Source organism: Pipistrellus kuhlii, unplaced genomic scaffold, assembly GCF_014108245.1.
Source record: "Pipistrellus kuhlii isolate mPipKuh1 unplaced genomic scaffold, mPipKuh1.p scaffold_m20_p_27, whole genome shotgun sequence".
NCBI lineage: Eukaryota > Metazoa > Chordata > Mammalia > Chiroptera > Vespertilionidae > Pipistrellus > Pipistrellus kuhlii.
In genome coordinates this window covers 3,551,813-3,570,149 of record NW_023425526.1, presented here as the reverse complement: position 1 = coordinate 3,570,149, position 18,337 = coordinate 3,551,813, and the positions used below count along the sequence as shown (strand labels likewise).

The 18,337-nt window shown below is 49.5% G+C and overlaps 1 protein-coding gene across 1 annotated transcript in view; it reads right to left on the bottom strand.

Moving 5' to 3' along the window:
* Positions 1–9,814, bottom strand: part of TGFBRAP1 (transforming growth factor beta receptor associated protein 1) — a 51,131-nt gene extending 41,317 nt beyond the window's left edge. The window contains exon 1 of the mRNA XM_036454014.2: positions 9,756–9,814. The gene's annotated coding sequence lies outside the window, so the exon portion shown is untranslated. The remainder of the gene's footprint in view (positions 1–9,755) is intronic.
* Between the last annotated feature and the right edge of the window lie 8,523 nt (positions 9,815–18,337).

Sequence of the window (18,337 nt, the reverse complement as noted above, 5' to 3'; positions counted from 1 at the left end):
TCATTTGCATGAGGACAGACCAATCTGTTCAGGAGTGAGGATTTCTGTCCATATAAACCACCTCCCCTCTAGCTCCAGGAGGGCACGTTCCCTTCCCACCGAAGACTGAACACTGTCCCTGGCTGGAGTTGAATCCATGAGACTGTCTCGCTGGAGCAGAGCAGAGCGGAGCAGAGCAGAGCTCCTAGCGGGAGAGGGGCCTGCGGGTCCCAGGCTGTCCTGCAGCCACGCTGTGCTGCTTCATAATTGAGCTGTAACACTATTAAGCGTTCCCACAACGACTGAGCGGTTTGCACTGAGTAAACTTTCCTTCTTCACTGCCCCCAAACTGGGCACTTCTGTAGGCGCTGAATTGGCGCCAACCCCTATCAGTTGATAAAATTAATCTGCATTCCTACACAGAACAACAATTAAAAACACTAACCTTAACAAAGACATTTACAATGGCATAAAAAATTAGACATGAGGCAATTTTATCTAACAAAGATGTATAAGATCTTTATGAAGAAAATCACAAAATCTTGTAATACTTAAAGAAGACCGAAATTATAACTCCTGCAAACTCTTCTGTAGAAATTGACAAGCTGGTTGTAAAATTTAAATAGAAATCAAAATGCTACCATGTGTCACATAATGTTTGGTCAACAGCAAACAGTGTATACAAGGCTGGTCCAATAAGATTACAACAGAACTGGAAATGTCCTATTGCCTGTTGACATTGGACTTGTGGTGACATCACAGCACAATGCACTATTTTCTTGTTTGTGGTGATGCTGGTGCAAACAGCCCTACTGTGCTGCTAGTCATATAAAAGTATAGCACATCCAATTATGTATAATACATAGTTATTGACAGTAATAAACAGCCATGTTACCGGTTTATATATTTACTAGACTACACTTTTAATCATTATCTTCGAACGTGCTCTTTCTACTTATTAAAAAAAAAAGTGTGCTGTAAAACAGAATGCCATGTTACACGGGCGGCAGCCTCACACAGTTCACACTTTCCTCATCTCCTGATGGCATCGTTTTATCGTGTGCTTGGGCTGCTTTGTGCAGTAACTGCTGTACAGGCTTATACCCAGGAGCGATATGCTAGCCTAAGTGTGAAGTAGGCTATCTATGTCATCCAGGTTTGTGTGAGCACACCCTATGATGTTCGCACGAGAATGTATCCAAGTCATTAGGCAGCACGTGACTCCCTTGAATAGTCAAAACAACCTTGAAAATGAAGAACAAAGTTGAAGACCTACATTAACTGATTTAAAAAATGCTATAAAATTGCAGTCCAGACAGGCAGATCAATAGAACAGAAGAAAAAGTTCAAAATTAGACCCACATATACATTCAATTGATTCTTGACAAAGGCACCAATGCGATTCAATAAAGAAAGGAAAGTCATTTCAATAAATGGTGCTGGAACTAATGGATAACCTTATGAGGAAAAATTTAACTTTAATTATCCCTACCTCACGCCGGACAGATTAATTAATTTGAGATACATCAAATTATTTTAAAAGTAAAATCTCAAACATAGAAGAATGTCTTTGGGAACTTGGGGTACATAAAGATTTCTTAGAATACAAACAGCACTAACCATAAAAGAAAAGGTCAATAAACTGGATTTTACAAAACCTAAAATAAAACTTGAATCCATTGAAAGACACCATTATGGAAATGAACAGGCAATCCCCAGACTGGGAGAAAAAAAATCGCAATAATATCTGTGACAAAGGGCTCACACATAACCAGAATATACAAACAAAAAGCCATCTCAAAACTATTAGAATCCCTACAATTAAAAAGTTGACAAGACTAAAAAAAAAAAAAATGCACTAGATGTTAATGAGGATGCAGAACGACTAGAAGTCTCATACTTTGTTGGAAGGAGTACAAAATGGTACCATCACTTTGGAAAGCTGCTGCTTTTCTATAAAGTTAAACATGCCTTTATCCTGTCACCCCACAATTCCACGTTTAATGTTACCAATATCCACAAAGACTCACACAAGAATAGGCAGAGCAGCCTTACTAAAATTGCCACACACACACACACACACACACAAAAGGAACCCGCTGTTTCCCAGTTCCTCGGTCTCACAGTGGAGGCTGCCTGGAGTTTGGATGGGCTGGCCAGAGCAGTGAGGCAGGGCTCGGCGGGCGGGGCGGGCTCAGCCTGGCTCAGGGCAGCTGCTAATTCAGAAGCAGGAACAGTGTGTGCAGCTACCACGGACCTGCTGCCCAGGGTCCAGCCTCCGTGTCACATCCTGGGGGCACTGACCCTCCCCTTCTCCTGTCCCAGGTCACCCCGCCTCATCTCTCCTCTCCCGGCCACGCTGGCGTAGGGACGGAGCAAGTGGGCAGGTGTGATGGACACTTTTCTCCTTCGGCCGCCTGCGGTCCTGACCGCGTGAAGAGCCACATCACAAACTCAGCGTGCTTCGTTGGTGGGCTTGGACAAACCTTGCTGGCAAAGCTCTTCATGGCAAGCGACCTGCACATGCTCTCCTCATGCTAACTCAGCACAATGAAACGTTGCTGAGTCCTCTGCTCCAAACACACAGCTAAGCGCCTCGTCCCCCTGGGTGACCCACTGGCACTGATGGTCACCGGCTCGGTCTGCAGAAATAAAACACTTCATAAAATCCCACCCGACCAAAACTCCAGTTAGCACCGAGCGGTGAATCCGAATGGTCTGTGGGCCCGTCAGCTCTCTTAAGACAAAATCGACCATAATTACAATGGGCGTCATCTCCAGCACAAAGGAAACGGAGCATTTCCCTGCCGCTCCAAGGGCGGCTGGGATTTGACAGGGCTCGAAGGCTCGCTGGTCACGAACCTGGTTTTCTGTGTGAAAAGAAGGCTTAACGTTTGTGTTCCTTAACCTGCAGCTGCCTCACAAAGAGCCTCCTACATCCCCAAGGTGACACCGCGGGGCCTGGGAGACCGGGCACACGGAACGGAGAGAAACGTGAAGGGAGCAAGTGGCACGTCTGTCCCCTCCCTCGGGCGCAGGCGGGAGAGCTGCCTCCGGGGCCGGGCACCATGATCCGCCTTCCCAGGGGCCCGGGAAGGTCATGACCACGCTCCTGTCGCTCCAGAGGGACCGGAATGCAACTGGACATGAAGTTACAGTGCTTGAGGCATGCCACTTGTGTAATAGCACATCCATGCGGGACTCTTGAAAAAGCTGTATCCCCACTGCCTGACCATGAGGTCACCCCAAACTACCCCCCACTGAGGACACTCTCCGAAGCCCCGATGTCCGCAGAGTGCTGGGCCATGAAAAACGAGGCGGCCGAGGAACCGTCACAGGTTAGAGATCAAGAGCAGGGCCATGGGACAGAAAGGACATTAGCAGGATAACTGGTGAGGCCAAGGGAAGTGTGGCCAGCGGTGCTGACAGTGCGTGTTATCCTGGTCACCACTGGCCGTGCCGGTGCCAGCAGGGGCCAGGGTGTAGGGGAGCGTGTCCTGTTCGTTACCTTGGTAAGCCAGGTATTTCCAAACAGAAAGTGAACATAAAAAGGCAAATGTAATCACAGTTTTTTATCATCTTACCTGGGACTATTCAAAAAAGAGAGGTGAGAATCTCCTTTTCTAGCAGGAAAGAGATGCCGTAACGAGAAAGGAGGAAACGGACCCATGGCCAGCGGCCCAGCAGACTCCCGAGGGAACTCAGGCCGTGGAAGCAATTCCATTATCTTTTTAAAACAAACGTTTTTTATTGATTTCAGAGAGAGGGAAAGAGGGATAGACACATCAATGATGAAAGAGAATGACTGATCAGCTGCCTCCTACACACCTCCAACTGGAGATGGAGCCTGCAACCCGAGCTTGTGCCCTGATCGAAAATCAAACTATCGCCGAGACCGGTTTGGCTCAATGGATAGAGAGTTGGCCTTCAGACTGAAAGGTCCTGGGTTCGATTCTGGTCAAGGGTATGTGCCTTGGTTGTGGGCACATCCCCAGTAGGGGGTGTGCAAGAAGCAGCTGATCGATGATTCTCTCTCATTGATGTTTCTAACTCTCTATTCCTCTCTGTAAAAAATCAATAAAATATATTTTTTTTTAAAAAGAAAAGAAAGAAAATTGAACTATGACCTCCTGGTTCATAGGTCAATACTCAACCACTGAGCAACACAGGCCAGGCCCTATGATCTTCTTTTATTCAGTAACTTTTGGGGGTGAATTTTCTAAATTTAGTGTCCTAACTTAAAATCACAGGGATGAATCATCCACCTATTACTTGTTTTTCTCCTGAGAGTGTATTTCAAAGGGGAGGCTTTGGGACCTCTGCTCATTTGAAACATTTCTCACAGACGAATTCAGGCCGGATTGGGGGAAATGTCAGCTGACTCCTGCTGGGCCCGAAGAAGCTTCCAGAGAAGCGGCGGGTGGGAGGCCCTGTGGTGAGCAGGGGGGCTTCAGGTGTGCGAGCGGGCGGAGCAGAGAAGAGGCCTCTTAGCGCCCCTCTGCATGGGCTTCCAGGCCCTGGAGCTGACGTGGGCCAGGCAGTGAGGTGGTCAGTGGGCCTGGTGCAAAGCAGACATTCTCCATATTAGCCTTGGCCAGCTCTTTTGATCTCAGACAAGTCGCTCAGTCACCTCAGGGCCTGTCACCTCTTTGTAAAGCAGGAATGGGACCAGTTGGCATGCTTCCCCTGCAGGTTATCTCGCTCCTCTGAAGCACAAGGTGGTGGCACTGTTGTCGGGGAGCTAAGACGTTTGGAAGGCTCCCTGTTACATGCTCCCTTCATGCTCACAACCAGCCTAGAGGCGAGTACTATGATTGTCACCCGCAGGGAGAGGTTCGAAAAGCTGAATGACCACGGAGAGCGGAGATTCCAACCCAGGCAGCCTCAAGAGCACACGCCTTACCCACTGAGCCACCCGGCTGCCCAGGGTACAGCTGCTCCTGTCGCTCCAAATCCAGACAAAGGACAGGCACCTCCGACTGCGGCCCTGGCGACACCTTGATGGCTGCCTCCCGAGAGCCCCTAGTCACTGGGTTTGGGCAGACGCTGAGTACTGGATAGAAGTGATGTCCTTTCACACTCACATTACAGTAAGAGGTAGGATTATTACGGACAGACAGATTTCTGGTGGCTTGCTCCAGATTACACAGCTACCAGGTGATAAAACAGGACTTCAAACCGTTTCACTTTCTGTCTCCAAGGACATATTCTCTCCACTCTGTTGACCGAAGAGGGCAAGTGTGATTTCAGATGCTCTTAGCATTCCATCCTGAAGAAATCAACAACTCTGCCCGCCAGGCCACTGCGGTGTGAGGCCTGTGATGACGGTCCGGCTGCAGTGCCTCCTCTGGGCCCTCGCTCAGCACTGCCCGGCCTTCTCACCCTGAGCTGGAGCAGGCACCCTGTCATCCCCCTCACCTGCCCCTTCGCTTCCTCTGCACCAGAACGGCTTCCTACTCTCTGACCCCTCCTGTCACAAGCCAGTGGGCCTCGGTGTCAGCACTGCCTTGCTGAATTTCGGATACAGAATGATCTCCTTACATGTTTCACCACCAACCTGGTAATCTTATCAACGCAGGATAGGTTTTATGTGACGTAAGTTGTCCTTACAGAGCCACACCCATGCTAGGCCCAGGTTCTTCCCTAAGTGCTCACAGACACCTGCTCCATCTTGAGATCCGCCAGGAATCCACAACAAATTCACTGACCTGTGCCAAACACAGCGTGCCCCTCTTTTGAAAACCAGGACCTACCGGACAACCAGCTCACGTTCGCTTGTGCTCATGTACCAGAGATCACAGAGGACTAGTTATGGCACAATAAACCGTTCCAATGACCTGAAAGAATATTTTTTAAAAAATACAGCTCAAGCCTGACATCTAACTGGTCACCTTGACATGATTCTGGCACGTACCAATGTGCGACTCTCACAGACAGTACCCTTTTTCTGGGCAACACTAATCAAACTTATTCAACTACATATGTAAATATACATAAGGGAATATGTACACGCATACAAACCATTTAAATACACCTTATATCCGCATGTGTGTTGCCTATGTATATATCATATATACCCTATAATATAAATGTCAACAGTCATACCGGAAGAAGGGACTTGGGGGAGGGAGAGGAGGGAAGAGGCACAGACTGGGAGATGGGTCTCCAGGGCATTTTCTCCTAACATTTTCCTCAATACCGGACCTCACACAGCTACAAAGAATTACCCAGTGCCTCCTGGGCCTTGGGCAATTTTTCTTTTATATATATATTGTTTTTCTTGAATCTTTACTTTACTTGACGGCAGCTACTTGACTACCAAGAAAAGATCCTGGTCTCAAATCACCTGCAAGACTTCACAACATGCCCAGTGACTGCTCCCAGTCTGCGCAGCACACCCAGGCTCATGGGGGCCTCCCATTAGCTTGCTACTTCCACATGCAGATTTCGTAGTTAGCATTTATATATATATATATATATATATATATATATATATATATATATATTTTTTTTTTTTTTTTTTTATTGATTTTGTACAGAGAGTGAGGGAGAGAGATAGTTAGAAACATCGATGAAAGAGTCATCGATCAGCTGCCTCTTGCACACCCCCTACTGGGGATGTGCCGGCAACCAAGGTACATGCCCTTGACCGGAATCGAACCCGGGACCCTTCAGTCCCCACGCCGACGCTCTATCCACTGAGCCAAACCGGTTTCGGCTCGTAGTTAGCATTTGCTAATAAAGAGAAACGGGCCAGGTTTGCCACGGCAGAGAGGAGCTGTAAAGTGTGGGCCATATGACTCGGCAGTCAGTACCCAAACACCGGAATATTTACCTATAAAACAAACGATTAATGTATTACTAATGAGCACTGGATTCAGCCCAAGATGAAGATAGGTAACACATCAAGGAAACCTTCCTCGAGCTTTGCTAAAGGATCGCGGATGTTTAACATTGGCATGAAGGAATAAGTCATAAGAACAACTTGGTTTTCCTGAAAAGAAAAGCTAGCTGCAAACCAGGCCTAGAATACTGAGCACTTTTTAAACAGCACGCTCTGTGCTTTTAGAACGTGTCCGCTGAGCTGTTCAATGGGAGACAGGCCCTTGCAAAGCCCGTGCCGAGGGCCAGGCAGAGCCCACATCCTGGGAGCCTGCAGGCGCCCCCGCTCCTCCCGTGCGAGGCCGGAGGACGCGCTGGAGGCGGCACGGAGGCGGAAAGGCGGTGCCACCTGGCTTTGTGCGGTGCACACTGTGAAGTGCACAGGAATCGGCAGAGCCCTCCAGGAAGCTAACTCCAGAGAAAAGCACTCCCTGTTTTGACCATGACAGCTGACTCTTGAACAGCAAGGGTTAGAACTGCATGGGTCCACTAATACATGAATTTTTCAAAAACAAATATACAGTTGAAAACAACATTTTATTTATTTTTTTGTTAATCCTCACCCAAGGATATTTTTCCATTGAGATTTAGAGAGAGTAGAAGGGAGGAGGGACAGAGAAAAACATTGATGTGAGAGAGACACATCAATTGGTTGCCTCCCACACATGCCCTGAATCAAGCCTGCCCCAGATTGAGCCTGTGACTGAGGTACCAGACTCGAACTTGGGACCTTTCAGTTTGTGGGCTGACACTCTATCCACTGAGCCAAACCAGTTAGGGCTGAAAACAATATTTGGAATCTGCAGTTGAGAATCCACAGATGTGGAGGACCAACTATATGCATCATTCTATGTCATATATATATAAAACCCTAATAAGCAAATAGACCGAACATTGGAACAACCGGTGGCTATGACGTGTGCTGACCACCAGAGGGTACGTGCAGAACCTGGTGGGCATCGGCAGCAGATGACAGTGTGGAACATGGTGAGTGTGAGCTGCGGCAGGATGGTGGAGCGGGTGAGTGTGGGCGCCAGACCAAGGTGGGGGTGTTCTATCATTGGGGCAAGCCTCTGATGGTTACTAAAAATTCTTTGCTCCCGCATGCCGCGGTCCCACCCAGCACTCACACCCGCTGCTGGCACCGACCCCCTCAAACCTGCAGCCAGCGCCAGAGCCGCAGCTTGCACCTGCTACCTGTGTCCATCCCAATGGTCCCTGAGGGCTTCTCCACCTCCCCCTGCTCCTGAGGGGCGATCTGATCCTTCATGGGTCCACTAGTACATGAATTTGCTCCACACACCGAGGTCCCACCCAGCACTCGCACCCACTCACAGCACCCAGCCTGCTTGCACCTGCTGCTGGCACCAGCCCCAATCGCTCTGCGCAGTCAGCAGTGGTGGCAGAAGCGGGGACCAGGGTTATGGTGGGAGGGGCTGGGCAGGGGCACAGAGGCTGGGCCGAGACCCGCCCCTGTGCCCACCACAGCCCACAGTTGCTTTCAAAGTGCACGAATTCGTGCACTGGGCCCCTAGTTTTATATAAGGGACTTGAGAATCTGAGGACTTGGTGTCTGCGAGGACAATTGTACTAGCAAAGTTTGGGGGAGTCCAAACACAGATTTTGCCTGTGCAGGACTGACTGGCAGAACCAGGTTGGAGCCCACAGGAAGCAGACACACTGGGCCTGGGAAGGACTGGTTGAAGGCAGCGGCCACTGAGTCCCGTCAGGGCTGCTTCTAGGGCCACACCACAGAAAGGCCGCTCTTGTGACTGCTGAGGCTGCTTGGCTGGCACAATTGGAAGGAAAAAGGAAGCAGCTGGCCAGATGTTCCTTCCTATGTGAGCTAGTGCTGGAAGCTTCTGGCTGACAGAGAGAAGCAAGTCTGGGAGGAGGGCACGCCGGCACCCACAGGCCCCTGTGCCAAAGTGCTGGCCCGGGGGGCAGCTCCCTGCAGGAGCCTCCTCCCCTTCCCTGTGCCTGCCCCGTCGCTGTAACCACTGGGGCATTCATCAGGGGTAAACCCAGCACCCATACAGTCATTGCACTAAGCACTGTGTGAACCCCATTTCCACAGCCAGGCAGGGCCCAGAGCAGCTGGGGACGTGGTGAGGGTCCCCAGCAGCCCCTGAGCAGAAACAATGACAGGGCAGGCAGACAACTGGCCACGGAGGGCAGCTTCTGCCTCCAGAGCCACCCCCACTGGACACCCAGAGGCAGCTGGGCCCGGCCCCCCGGCCCCCCGCCGGGACAGGCACACCGTGGGCGGAGCGGGCGAGGTCTCTGCCTCCTCCCCGCACCCCGCTGGCCTCCCAGTTCCGCAACAAGTCCGGCGGCGTGACCCGGAACTGGGCTCTGAGATCCCAGGAGCTTCATTCCAGCCACATTCCGGGCCACCTGGCTGTGCTGAGCAGCTCCACAGGGGCACGGTCCTCCGGGTCCTCCCTCCGGACCAGCAGTCACCCCAAACCAAGGGCTGTCTCACACCTTCCCGGGCACACACCCCCTCCTCCCGCCACCACACCCGCACCGGGACCCGCCCGGCCGCCTGCCCCGCGTGTGCACGGGCGCACCCACCCCGGCACCCCACTGGGACCGCACCGGCACCCACACCGGCACACCACCGGCACCCCCACCCGCACCCTCACCGGCACCCACACCGGCACCCCACCGGCACCCCCACCGGCACCTCTCCGGCACCCACACCGGCACCCACACCGGCACCCCTCCGGCACCCACACCGGCACCCCTCCGGCACCCACACCGGCACCCCTCCGGCACCCCGTCCGGATCTGACAGGCACATGCCCGCGCACCGCTGTCGCGCACACGCCCGCCCGCTCCGCCACCCGCCCAGGCGCCCCGCGCGCCCCGCGCCCCGCGGCCCGCACTCACCGGCCCGCACTCCCCGGCGGCGCCGTCCCGTCCCGCCGGCCCTGGGCCTGGGCCCGCCGCTCCGGCCGCGGCTCTGGGCTGGGCCGGCCGCGCCGCCGCTTCCCGTCACGTGGGGCGGCGCCCTGCGCGGGGCGGGAGCCGGGCCCTGCGCCGCCCGCCGGTCCGCTCCCGGCGCACGCGGCCCAGAGAACCCCGGGCGGCGGCCGGGGCCGGGCCGCGGCTTCCCCTCCACTCGCGGGCGTCCTGAGGGCCGGCCGGTGCGGAGCTCCTGGAAGCACAGACCGGCAGCCCGTGCGGAGCGGCGAGGGCGGTCCTCCCGCACCTGCTCCGCCCGCGGCCGCGGCTCCGGGACGCCGGCCTGGTCTTGCTTCGCTCGCCGCTCTTTTCTCACACCAAACCGGCTGGACCGGGGAGGCCCGGGAAACACTGGCTGATGAATGCATGCATGCATGAATGCATGAATGAATGAATGAGTGAATGCATGCATGAACGAACGAACCTACCTACCTACCAATCCTGGGGAAAGCTAACCACCGGGCCACCTGGCTGTGCTGAGCAGCCAATCACAGACAGAGGCCAGGACTCCACATTTGCATGAGCAGAGCTGCACGCACCCAGTCGCACTGGGGACACCCACTGAGGGGAGGACGCTGGCCTAAGGGCCTGGCGGAGGTTATCTCATTAAAGCCTCCGGTGTCCCTATCAAGTAAAGCGCTATTAATCTCTCCATTTTACAGATGAGTTGACTGAGGCAAAAATAAGTGAATCGCCTATCCCAAATTCCATGGTAGTAAGGACAGAACAAGATACAAACCCAGAATTCAAACCCAGTGAATTTTTTATATGCATAAAATTAAGTTCTATTGATTGAATAGTTCGTGGAATAACACTTAGTGTTCTGCTTTAAACAATATAGGAGTGAAAGTGTATATTAACAAAAAAGAGAAAAATAATTCAGAAATAGCCGAAATCGGTTTGGCTCAGTGGATAGAGCGTTGGTCTGCGGACTGAAGGATCCCCGGTTCAATTCCAGTCAAGGGCATGTACATTGGTTGTGGGCACATCCTGGTAGGGGGTGTGCAGGAGGCAGCTAGTTGATGTTTCTGGCTCTCTATCTTTCTCCCTTCCTCTCTGTAAAAAAATCAATAAAATATATTAAAAAATAATTCAGAAATAATTATTTCCTTTATGAAAGGATTCACCATAGGATTCTTACAATGTCAAACTCCACATATGCACAATATTCCATCTTGAAACATTTGTGCTTCCTGGAACTCTGAGGAATTTATTTCACATATGACAGGAGCTTCTATGTAATTAACTATTCCATAACCATGAAAATATCTGCATCAGGACTAATTCTAAATTAGCTTGATTACATTTAAGAAGAAATATCAGCCATGTTTCTCAAAGGAATTGTTAATTAACTTCATTTATTAATATATATTAATATTTATTCAATATCCCTTGGGTCCATCCGAAACATGTTATAAGTATAGCATGTGAAGTGGTGTTCTAATAGATTAATAAAGATTAAGAGTTAAATAGCTACAACTGAATGCTCTTAATAATTGCCCTTTACTCTCAAAACGTAACATCCTCCCACTCACAAGTACACTTAAGGTTCCTCACTGGCTGTAAGCTCTTACAGACAGGTGTGTCTATCAAGTTTTTGCTGTGTCTATCTGCATGTAGGAAGCACCCAACAAACATTTAAAATTCCTGCCCTCGCCGGTTTGGCTCAGTGAAGAGAGTATCAGCCTACAAACTGAAAGGTCCCCAGGTTCGATACTGGTCAAGGGCACATGCCCAGGTTGTGGGCTCAATCCCCAGTGAGGGGTGTGCAGGAGACAGCCGATCCATGATTCTATCTCATCCTGGATGTTTCTATCTCTCTCTCCCTCTTCCTTCCTCTCTGAAATCAATAAAAATGTATTTTAAAAAAACACACAAATGTATAAAAATAAATAAAATTCCTGATAGAGATAAATTAGGCTATCATTAAAAGAGGCTTTTCATGCTAAGATTCTGTTACTCTAATTTATAAGCTCTCATTACAAGTACACATCTAGTTTGGATAGCAGTTTAGAATGTGAGGTTAAGCAAAGAAAGGTTATATTTGTTATTTTAAAAATATTTTTATTAACTTTTAGAGAGAGAGAGAGAAAGGAAGAGGGAGGGAGAGAGAGATAAACATCGGTGTGAGAGTAAAACATGGATCAGCTGCCTCCTGCACATCCCCCAGTGGGGACTGAGCTGGAAACCTGGGCTTATGCTCTGACTGGGAATCGAACCGGCAACCATTTGGTACACAGGCCGACACCTAACCAGCTGAGCCACACCAGCCAGGGCTATGATTTTTTCTTTAGCAAACATGTTCTAGGAGCTTTTACGTGTATTAGCTGATTTAAAGATATACACACATGTTCATGTATTTGTAAACTAGATCCAATAAAATAAACTTTTGAACTGTTTTTCCACTCAACTCTTTCCCAAGCAGCCCCTCCGTGCCAGGTACTATGGCAGAGGCTGCTGGGGCACTGAAATGGGACACAGCCTGACCTCAGGGAGCTTAATTTAGTTCAGTGGTTTCTAAAGCATGAAGGGTGTTCAGCAAACCAACATCACCTAGTGAGCTGTTGTAAGTGCAAATTCCCAGGCCCTAATCAACCTCCTAAGTCAGAAACAGGGGGTGACCAGCTCTCCAGGTGACTAACGCTCAGTTTAGAGCACCGTGGCATTCGTGGGGCCTGTGGAATGCTCTCCTGATCATATCCCAAAGTAACACAGAATGTGCTCGAGGTGTGGTGATCGGGAGGTCAGGCAGGAAGGGCCTGAGGAGCTGGGGAGATTTCCCGACATTCATTGTCACACGTTGTTCTCACGGTGTGCACGGCACTGTGCTGGGTGTGAGGCAGGAATAAGAGGAGGGAGCTCACTACACAGGTGTCTTCATGGGTTTACAAAAAAGCCAGTAGGTAGTTTAAGTACATTAACGCATCTTTATGGTAATCAGATTGTAAAAGGGATGAGAATTGACAATAGTAAAAAATATGATCATTAATAATCATTATGGTACTAAAGGTAGTTATTTAAAACTCAAAGCAGAACTGTTGTTTTAAATAGCTAAAAATACAGGTCCCAAGTGGAAAGTGTTTTTTAAATTTTTACATTCACTTTGAAGCTCTTAATTTGATTTATGCTCAGATATATTTTTGACAACTAATGGTAAAATATTTGTAACGTAAACATCTTAAATATTACATTATGGGCAAGAGGAATCAGCACCCGAAGTCCTCAGTATGTATTTCACTTATGGTGCATTCAATACCTACTCACCACTCGCTGCATGCTGGTGACCAGGCTGGAGACTCAAAGCACATGTGTGGCCCTGTCCTGGGGTAGCTCAGCCGGGGGGGAGTGGCGCCCCCCAAGAGGGGGTGCCAGGCAAGGCAGTGTCGGCTGTTGCCCTCAGCTTAGGTCTGCCAACCACAGGCCCCCAAAATGTTAATGAATGCAACCCCGAGATCCAGGCAACGCAGAAACTCTCACAATTCTGAACTTAAAAATATAGTTATGTACGATACTCACACACTTTGTAGTAGTCAACTTCAGTCTACATATTCAAATGGGTAACAAATAGAATAACTTTTCTGTAACTGAGCTTTATTTCTATTTTAAGCCCCCGTTTGGCTGCCGTAACAATGATCTTATCCACAGAGGCCTGCCCCCTCCTCAGGGCTGTGCCAGATCAGGGATCTCTGAAGTGTCACGATGGGAAGCAGAGACACCAGACACCCACAGGACTCTGGATGTTCTTGGTCTCTGGCGCTGGTTTTCCGTCTGGCCCTCCAGTTATGGCAACGGCCTGGCTGCGGGTCAGGGCCGGGCGGTGGCTTCCTTGCCTGTGAGGTGGCAGAAACCGCTGGGAGGCGGCCCTGCTGCCAGCATATTTGAAACACCAGAACTTCTTGGGAAGGAAAATCCTCCCCTTCCCAGATTCCCACCGCAGAAACACTGGCTGAAACCCAGACAGCAGGTTGCAAATACACTGAGGCTCCACGCTCCCGGGCTCTGCCGGATGGAGAGGACTCTCCTCCCGAGAGGGGTCCGGATCTCATTCTACTTCCTCCTCTCTGAACCTGGGTATTGTCCCGCCTCAGCAGACACGGCCGGTACCCTAAGGTTTTAGCTCAGAGACACCTAGAATGACCTTAATGGATTGGATTTGAAACCGGGAAGTACTTTTCATTTTAAAGTGGGACGTACACAGGGCAGGGGGCCGTCCAGAGCACCACTGGGAGGGAGCGCACAGCAAGGACCTCTCCCATCTCAGGACTGAAGCTCCTTCTCCCCGCTCCCCTCCACGCTGCCCCCTCTCTCCTCTGCTGAGTCAGGGCCTACAACAGGCCTCCGGGGAGGCAAGGGCTCAGACGTCAGCTCCAACCTCTTAACACTATGAGGTGTGTTATTTCCACTTCACAGGTGAGGAGGCTAAGTGGGAAGACATGACATATTTCTCAAAACCAGCTACCATTTATTAAGCACCTACACTGTGTCAAGTGTGCTCGTTGTTTTACTTATTGATTTGAAAGAGAGAAGTGGGAGGTATCGATTTGTTGTTCCACTTATGTATGCATTCATTGGTTGATTCTTGTATGTGCCCTGATGGGGGATCAAACCTCAACCTTGGCGTTTTTCCTCGCTGCTCTAATCAACTGAGCTACCTCCTAAGGCCCACGTGTGTTACAGAATCTCTGCTCCTTAGATATTCTTTGTGGAAGGTGTTGGCAGAGCATTTTTCTGATAAGACAGCTCAGAGACTTGAGTGACTCACTTAAGGCCTTAGTGCAGCAGAACAAAATCTGAACTGAAGTCCAGTCTCCAAGGCTCCCTTCAAGGCAGTTGCTTTTGCCACTAACACGATGTATGTGCCTTTTGGAGGAGGAAATGGGGATAGTGCTAGCCAAACTAATTGCACTATTATCATGACAATCAAATCAGGTGTTGGACACGGCATGCCAGGATGCTCATACCATGAAGTTAAATCACTCAGCTCCCGTAAGGACACCAGACACCTGCTCAGCTCAGCTCTGAAACTGTGCAGTTTGACCCGCCATTTCATCTCCTTCAGAGCCACTTCCTCAGGACTGAAAGGGAAGGACTGACCTTTTAATTCTGTCCTGCTCTGAAATTCAAGTTCTAGATAAAGCACCATATACATAAAGGATTATTAAAAATTGCAAGACACCTCTCAACTTTATCTTGACTTTTGATTTAGCATCTCACTAATTTTCCAATTCCCTTTCAAGGTTTATCTTTTGGCACCCTCAGATCTTTTTAGACACTGTAACCACTTCCAATAAAACAATACATTATAGAGGATGCAAGCCACAGCTTTGAGAACTGTCTGCAAGTTTAAGTTTTAAATGTGCAAGTCGTTTTGGGATGTATATCCCCTCCACAAAAGATGAAAGAGAAGTAGGAAAGATTTTTCAATAAATTAACTACTAGAGTTTAGATCATAACACTACTAGATTCCGTTTAAACTAAAACTACTACTTCACTGTAGTTGTTATGCCCAGATTTCTTGATCCCCAAGGACCACCAGGGAGCCGAGTCCGATGCAATAGCAGAAAGCCTGTTCCATGCTAGCACGGGCTCAGTCCCACTTACACCAACAGAGCCGGAGCTTCAACAGATCAAGGGGTTTTATAGGGGTGGTGATGTCACTGCTTTGGCTCACCCTGATTGGTTGGATGAGGGCTAGGGTCCAGTTACCAGGAGTTCCGCCCTGCCCTTTCATTCTGAGGAGTTAGCCCCACCCTGCCCTTTCAGTTATAAGTGCAAACAAAATGTACTTGAATGTTGGTCTTGCTATTTTCTCATTTTCTGATCTTGAGCAAATTACCTCTTTCAAATGCCCGATTTCCCATATGAAAAAAAATAAGCATCCCAGTACTCTGCACCTCAGAAGGCTGCTCCGAGGGACCAGCGATCTATACAAATGCAGTTCCTGGCACAGCCAATATCTAACTAATATTTGGACATTGTCATCAGCGCTCAGTTACTTTTATACGTGAGCAGGTTAACTGGAGAATTATTTCAGTGAATAAATACTTGAGTGCCTACTGTTAGACCCCCAGAGCAAGGACGATGGGCTAGGTATGGCAACTCACTAAGGCCAAAAGCCCTGGATGCCGGATTCCCAGCAAGGGGCAAAACTGAGAAAACAAGAACCTCGCCCCAGGGTAACCTATCCTCCCCTAGCATATCACTGGTCCTGTGGTTTGCACCCCAGCTCTTTTAAAACCCCTGAGACCTGCTGAAACTGGTTTGGCTCAGTGGATAGAGCGTTGGCCTACAGACTGAAAGGTCCCAGGTTTGATTCCGGTTGAGGGCATGTGCCTTGGTTGCGGGCACATCCCCAGTGGGTGGTGTGCAGGAGGCAGCTGATGGATGTTTCTGACTTTTTATCCCTCTCTCTTCCTCTCTGTAAAAAAACAATAAAATATATTTTAATAAATAAATAAATAAATAATAAAACCCGAGACCTTTTCCTCTCTAGGCCTCAGTTGTATTTCAGCTCCAAGCCAAGAAAAACAGCAAAACCAGGTGAGGGACACTATGGCTGCCTCAGGACCAGCTTTTACCTCCCAGGTCACTCCACATTGTGTCCTCAGCCTTGGGCAATGATTTGGCATGTGCTACAGACTTTTTTTCTCTCCACATCCCTTCTTAGCAGGAGACAAAATTCTACTCAAAACATGGAAAGCCAGATCACAAGACAATCAACATGGCCGGGACCCAGGGACGTGCTTCTCACACTCCAAATGCTCCGAAGCCCTGGATCCTTCACACCAGAGTGAAGAGGGGACTAGAAAGGGAATAATGAGGGACTGAACCTAAGAAACACCTCAAGGAGAAACCTATGGAGAACAGACCTTTCCATCCTGCCTAGTGGGAGTTGGGACACCTATTGCTAACATACAGAATTATTCTATTCATTTTGGGAATAAAGTCCCATATGGGGCCTTTATGTGTTGGCACCCACTGTCCGGGAAAAGGACTGTGGATGAAAAACACATGCTGACCTGACAAACTCAGGGAAGGCCTGCATGGCGGTTTTGCAAACTCAAAAGTCCTAAAGTAACCATAAAGGATGGTCTAAAATTGAAACTTTAACTACATGCAGTTTATAATGGGTAGACATGTCCTGGGCCAATATCTTCCCTAATAAAGGTCAATCTTTATCTTAATTGAGCCTATCTGTCTTTTTGCATCTAAGATAACATCCTTGCGAAATGTCAGGGTAACTTGTAACTTCCCTTTTCCTGGACCCTTCAGGCATAACCGAATGTGCCTGGGCACCAGGACAGAGACTACCACTTCCTTCATTGTTGTTGTCATCCTGTTAACTGCTGACTGTTACTCTCCTGCACCCACCTGAATAAAAGAGGTAGGTGTCTATCATTTTACTCTTTATCCAATCCCAGAGGCCCCCACCCCACCACTTTGCTTTCTCCTGCCTCCCTAATCTATCACCAATGGATTTCATGTAACCCACCTATGTCCCCTCCTTTGATTGCGATGTATAAAAATAGATGAAAAATCGCCCTTCTCTGGAGCTTTATCCCAGTATGTTGAGACTCTAGTTCCCGGCAATTGTGGCTAGTTTGGCCCAAATAAACTCACAGAAATTCCTTACAGGTTTGAATGTTATGTTAACAAGATGCAGGATGTTTTCTCTAAAGGATGCTGCAGTAGCTCCCTGTGGCTAACGGCTGACTTCCCAGGTGACCTAGTTACTGTCTTTCAGTATCTAACCACTACAATATGATTATAATTTCACTCTCCCTTATAGTAATGGACATACTAAGCTGCCATCTGATTTTTGTCGTTTTTAAATTAAAGAAAAACGATTTTAAATATAATGTTACATGCAATAAACATTACTATCTCAAGTAAAGCTATTTTAAATAAAATGTTAACTGGTTGGTTTCTGATGTGTGGAGTAACTTTTATTCAGACACCCCTGTCCACAGCACCAGTGGGCCTAGTCCCTTGGGCCCACGGACAGAAGAGACCTTTGCCCCATTCCATTAAGAATAATTATTAACAGATAGGAAGGGGGGGAAATGTTAGGACCGTAGGGCAATGTGATCCTTAAGGGCCATTAGTAAGCTTCGGGCCACAGACCGCACGCCTGCATTCCAGCCCCGCCCAGCCCCGCCGACAGTCCCCGCGGTGACTGCAGAGATGGAACTCCAGCGCCGAGGTCTGCCGCCGACCACCCCGTGCCCCCGGGGCGGTGCTGTGCAGCCCTCCCGCCCCCTAAACCATAAATTCTCCTCGGGGCGCCCTGCACCGTGTTCACTTTCCACCTGCTTGTGCGGCGCCCGCACCACGTCCCGGGCCTCAGCACAGTGAGCGTGTTAGCGCAAACTGCAGACCACGGGACAGCGAGCCGCCACCGCGGCGGAGGGCGGCCCCGCTCCCGCGCTCTCCTCCGGCCGCCGCAGACACCTCTGCTCCCCAGTCCCCCAGGGCGGACTCCCCGCAGCCCGCCCGCCACCCCGCAG